The 6,000-nt window shown below is 45.2% G+C and overlaps 1 protein-coding gene across 6 annotated transcripts in view; it reads left to right on the top strand.

Moving 5' to 3' along the window:
- The window catches only part of Rftn1 (raftlin, lipid raft linker 1), a 220,469-nt gene that overhangs the window by 10,774 nt on the left and 203,695 nt on the right, over nt 1–6,000 (top strand). The window contains exon 1 of one of the 6 annotated variants that reach the window (XM_013022170.1): nt 2,439–2,467. The exons of the other annotated variants lie outside the window; for them this stretch is intronic. The gene's annotated coding sequence lies outside the window, so the exon portion shown is untranslated. Of the gene's footprint in view, nt 1–2,438; nt 2,468–6,000 lie in introns of those variants that run through there. 6 annotated transcript variants of the gene reach the window in all.

Here is a 6,000-nt window from a genome sequence, read left to right as displayed (position 1 = left end):
GTTGTATGGCTAGTAAAGATCTTCTCCCAATCCGTGGGCTTTCTATTGATCTTGCTAGCTATGTCCTTTGCCATGCAGAAGCTCTGCAACTTTTGCATATGAATTTTTAAGCACACGCTATACCAAATATTTTTGTGGGGAGGGTTCCAGATTTTGTTTTGTGCTGGTAGTGGAGCTTGAATTCTGGGTATGGATGCTGTGTCTTAGCTCTTTCTCTCAAAGCTGGTCTTCTATCATCACCATTCCCAACCTTACATTTTTGAGGGAAACCCAGCAAAAGCTGTCAGATGCTACTTCCCTGGGGGCAGTTCACAAAGTCGACAGTATGATGGTGACCATGTTCCTCATGATAAAGTCAGTTTCTTTGCAAAGTGGGGCTGGATGGTTGCAGAGAAAGTCAGTGTGGAACAGGAAATGAGGGTGATGATGTTGAGTGTGATTTCAGGGTCTAGAAACCATGCAGGCTCTAGCATCTACTAGGTAGTTAGTCACTTGTTATTTCCAAAGAGAATAAAATGTTTTTTGTTTTTTGTTTTTGTGGTGCTGGGGAATCGAACCCAGGGCCTCATGCATGCAAGGCAAGTGCTCTACCACTGAGCCACCTTCCCAGTCCCTAAAATGTTTTTTTTCAATTTAGGTATACTGCTTTTTTTTTTTTTTTTGGTTGTAGGGCTTGAACTCAGGGCCTGGGTGCTGTCCCTGAGCTTTTGTGCTCAAGGCTAGCCAACACTCTACCACTTTGAGCCACAGCTCTGCTTCTAGTTTTTTGGTAGTTAATTGGAGATAAGAGTCTCATGGTCTTTCCTGCGCAGGCTGGCTTTGAACTGTGATCCTCAGATCTCAGCCTCCTGAGTAGCCAGGATTACAGGTGTGAACCATCAGCATACTAGATCATGTTCTCAGCCCTGATATTGGCTCGTTATTTTTGAGATAAAGCTTCTCTTCCTGTCCTGTGAATCCACCTATGTAAAGCTTCCTGTCTTAGTTAAAATAACAGTCCTGGGCCACATCACCCAGCTCTTCATGTCTTTCAAGCTTTTCTATCCAAGCTGGCCTTGAACTGCAATCCCAGTAGTCTTGGCCTCCGAAGTAGCTTATATTACAGACGTGAGCCTTGGCACACAGTAGGTATATTGTTTATTCAAGAAGCTCCTAAGTTATCAGTATTAATAAGGATTAAGGTACTTGGATTTCACTTGTTAATCAGAAGGACTGTTGGGTGGGCTTGCAGCCCTGAGTGCCATGAACAATGTAGTGGGCCTGCCCTGGGGAAGTGTAGGGGACCTCTGCCCTGTTAATTCTGGGTGTCATAGCAGCTGAGAAAGGAGTAAATTCAGGAATAGCAGGTGAGAGAAGGGAAGGACATGGGGCCTCGCCCAAGAACTCTTTATTTCTGCAAAAAGAGGAAGATGAGGTAAAATCAGGTACATTTTTCCTTATTTGTCAAATCCAGGTGGCAAGTACACGGATGGCTTGCTTTCTGTGTTTTCCATATGTTCGAAGTGGTTATAATTAAATTAATGTGAGGGACGTGCCAGGAGGAGGCAGAAAAGGGAAATTCAGGTATGTGGGGGGGGAGGGGAGAGGGGAGGGAGGAGCGGAGGAATCTGGGAGTAGAGTCAGGTAGGGTAAAGAGGGGCTGAGCTCCGGACTGTGGTTCTCAGCTGGGTGGGAGTTCTCGCTCATGCTGGCTGACAGGAGATGAGTGCGGGCTGAGGGAAGGATACAAAGTGCTCTCGGACATTAGACATCTTGCTTTAGCCCAGGGACTTGCTCAGTCACTTGGAGGGGTGGGAAAGGCCTGGTGCTCAGGTCCAGCATCCCGGCCTCTCAAATTTCACTACCCACCAAACGTGCTCAGGATGTAGAGTGTGCATCTGCAGTGTGGCTGGAGCTTCTGCTCCTTCCTGACTAGCTCTAAGAGAAGGCTGGTGCTGCCACACCTGCTTTGAGTAGCAACCCAGCTTTTTGGGGGGAGCTGTTTGTTTTTTTTCAGGCTAGCTATGATAGGCACAGTGACAAAGCCTCAGTGTATTCCAGGTCTAAACCCACAGACCTGTAGGTGGGTTGTGAGGGTGAGGTTTCAGTGTTGGAAAATGTATGTGTGTGTGTGTGTGTGTGTGTGTGTGTCTGTCTGTCTGTCTGTCTGTCTGTTGGTACTGGGGCCTTAAACTCAGGGCCTTGTGCTCTGGCTTGGCATTTTTGCTCAAGGCTGGTACTCTACCACTTAAAATACAGCTCCACTTCCAGCCTTTGTGGGGGTTAATGGAGATGAAGCTCACAAACTTTGTTGGCGAGGCTGGCTTTGAACTGTGATAGTCAGAACTCAGCCTCATAGGATCACAAGTGAGAGCCACCAACACTCTGCTGGAAGTGTTGTCTTGTAATTATGCAAACATCATTTGTATTTGTATCATTTATATTATCTTTGATTGTAGGAACTGGTGCTCCAGAACTTGCAGCTCAGGTACAGGTGCTGCTTCTTATGTACCCCAGTAGCAGAACTTTTATTCTAATTTGTCTGCCTTCCTCATCTGTAAGTACAGAACTAATCACCCAAAAGGCCTGGTGGTAAAACAACAAACATTATCACATGATTTCTGTGAGTCCCAGTTTAAATGTTGCTGAGCCAGGGGTCTCTGACCTCAGGTCAATTGAGGTGTTCGTTGGCTTGGGGACTGAGATATAGCTCTTGGCTAGAGTTCTTTTTTTTCCCCCCCCGATTGTGGAACTTGAACTCTGGGCCTGGGCACTGTCCCTGTGCTCTTCAGCTCTAGGCGTGCACTCTACCACCTGAGCCACAGTGCCAATTCCGGTTTTCTGGTGGTTAATTGGAGATAAGAGTCTCATGGACTTTCCTACCCCGGCTGGCTTTGAACCACAATCCTTAGATCTCAGCTTCCTGAGTAGCTAAGATTGCAGGTATGAACCACTAGTGCCCAGCATTGGGCTAGAGTTCTTGCCTAGCCAAGCATGAGGCTCTGAGTTCAAAACCCAGTACTGCCAAAAAAAAACCCAACCCCAAAACCCTCAAAACATGAGAAAGTACAAACTTGGCACTTTTCATTAATACTGTTGTATAGATATTTGTGTGTGTGTGTGAGAGAGAGAGAGAGAGAGAGAGTGAGAGAGTGAGCTGGTCCAAGGGTTTGAATTCAGAGCCTGGGCACTGTCCCTGCTCTTTTTTGTTCAAGGCTAGCACTCTACCACTTGAGCTACTTCCTGCCCCAGCTGGTTTTGAATCAGGATCCTCAGATCTCAGCCTCCTGCATAGCTAGGATTACAGGTATGAAATACCAGTGCCCAGTCTAGATAGAGATTGATACCTCCCCCGCCCCCAATCCCTCCCAGGCATTGCAAATAACAAATACTCTGAGAGTGTAAATCTTACTTACCTTTGGGTTTCTTATACTATGTTTTTCAGGACATGAGAACTTGATACCAGCTGAATAGTTGACTTGACTTTTTAACTTTTCCGTTCTGTCTCGGGATTGAGGGAGATGTTAGCATGGAACAACTTCTTAATTAGGATCGTGCATGAATGTTGTAATAAACACACTTGAGTCTTCAACTATGGAATGTAAGTTTAGAAATCAAGTGTGTTCCCGGCGACCTGGCATCCTTGCTTATAATGGCTCTGTCTCTGTTGCTTGTCAGGAGCTGTTGGCATTAGTTAAAATTAGCTGTACAGGCTGCCATAGATTAGGGGCAAGTGTGGTAAAGGAGGACTTACTCTTAGCAAAACGAAACAAATTCATCTTTGAAAATATAAATTCATCCATTGCCCCCATTTAAAGCAGTAGGTACTTGGTTAGTTGATAATAAAAATGCACATTTTTTGTGGTGGTCCAAGGGTTTGAACTCAGGGCCTGGGCACTGTCCCTGAGCTTATTTTGCTCAAGGCTAGCATTCTACCATTTGAGCCATAGCTCTACTTTTGGCTTTTTTTTTTTTTTTTGGTGATAATTGGAGTTATCTCAAATTAGATTCTGACTTTCCTTGCTGAGCTGGCTTCGAACTGAGATCCTCAGAGCTCAGCCTCCTGAGTAGCTAGGATTCTAGATGTGAGCCACCAATGCCTGGCAAAATGCACTTTTTTTTTTTTTTTTTGTCAATCATGGGGGCTGAACTCTGGGCCTGGGTGCTGTCTCTCAGCTCTTCAGCTCAAGGCTAGAGCCCTACCACATAAGCGACAGCGCCACTTCCGGCTTTTTTCTGCTTATGTGGTGCTGAGGAATGGAACCTAGGGCCTCATGCATGCAAGGCAAGCACTCTACCACTGAGCCACCTTCCCAGCCCACAAAATGCACTTTTAAAATGAGTCTTTTCTAACTAACAGATCCTTTGACCCCTAGTGATCCTTTGAAAGTGGTTTTCCAGTGTTTTGGGGGCATCTTGGGAAACATTTCAGGAACAAGCTAGAAATATTCTGAAAAGCTCAGTACTGGTGACTAAAATGCAATTCTAGCTACTTAGGAGGCTAAGACCTGAGGATCATGGTTCAAAGCTAGCCAGGGAAGAAAAGTCCTTGCGATTCTAATATCCAGTTAACCAGAAGTGGAGGTATGGCTTAAGAGACAGTGCCTGTGCCCTAAGTTAAATCCCCAGTATCAGCAAAAAAAAAAAAAAACAAACAGTAAATAAAATAATTAAAATAAATAAAATAATTTAAAAATTTAACATTCTTTCAACATTCTGCACTTGTCCAGACTTCCAGCTTCTGTGTGGTCAGCCCACTGCATGTAGATTGTTCATTGTCTTTGTCTTTTCCTTTGTGACCTCCAGGAAGGTAGAGCTGGGCAGAGATTTTTCCGATCTTGTGTGCCTGACTTAGATTGGATCTTAAATGCCTGTGTTGTGCACTGAGTCATGATGGATTGGAATCGACTCCAACTCTGTGTAGTTCTCAGCTCCTATAAGGGGCCGGTCCAAAGATACACCTGGTTTTTGCCTTAATTCAGAAAGCAGGAATTCCCACTTCTTCAGTGTTTGTTGTCTTTGATGTCTGGTATTTTCATCTTGGATACAAAGTCTTAAAACCTTCTTCCAATTTTTTTTCTTCTCTTGTAAGCAGCTACTTCCTAATGGCTCCCTCCCTCCTTTCCTTCCTTCCTTCCTTCCTTCCTTCCTTCCTTCTTTCCTTCCTTCCTTTGTTCCTATACTGAGGTTTGAACTTAGGGTCTCACACTTACTAAGCAGGTGTTCTAATACTTGAGCCATGCCTCCAGCCTTTTATGCTTTCGTTATTTTTCAGGGAGAGAACACCTAATTTTTTGTGCCAGTCCTGGGGCTTGAACTCAGGGCCTAGACACTGTCCTTAAGCTTTTTGCTCAAGGCTAACACTGTACAACTTGAGCCATAGCTCCACTTCTGGCTTTTTGGTGATTGATTGGACATAAGAGTCTCACAGACTTCCCTGCTTGGGCTGGTATCAAACCTTGATGCTCATATTTTAGCCTCCTGAGTAGTTAGGATTACAGGTACGAGCCACTGGTGTGCCCAGCAGGATCTCACACTTTTATGGCTGACCTCAGATAGCTATCCTCCCACCTCTGCCTCCTGCATAGTTGGGATATCAGGTGTGCCTCACCATACCTGACATTAATTGTGGTTTGAAAGGAAAGGCTTTTGAAGGGCAATTCTGATTTCAGAACAAGGACACTCTCATGCTAGAATTTATTTAATAGGGTAGCCAATCTGGAAAGACTTTTGCGGTACTTTCTGGAAATCCCCATACCCTTAGCCTTCCAGGTAAGGCAGGCCCGCCTGGGTGTTTGCAGGACCAGGTCTGAGCACCTCCCCTTGCTAGCCAAGCTTTGCCTTCTGCAGTCCTGTGTGTGGTAAGCTCCAGGTCAGCCTCAGTCATGATATGCAGAGCTCTGCAGGGCACCTCGTCATCAGTTCAGCAGGCTGCACGTAAATCATGCCTGCTCCGGCCTTTGGACACTAATGTTCCCTTATTAAGGCATAAGTAAGCCTTCCTGTTCTCATCCATTCTTT

Source organism: Dipodomys ordii, unplaced genomic scaffold (genome assembly GCF_000151885.1).
Source record: "Dipodomys ordii isolate 6190 unplaced genomic scaffold, Dord_2.0 Scaffold60, whole genome shotgun sequence".
Classification (NCBI taxonomy): Eukaryota; Metazoa; Chordata; class Mammalia; order Rodentia; family Heteromyidae; genus Dipodomys; species Dipodomys ordii.
Note: the sequence above shows the minus strand (reverse complement) of the source record. Positions and strands in the feature narration are given on the sequence as shown.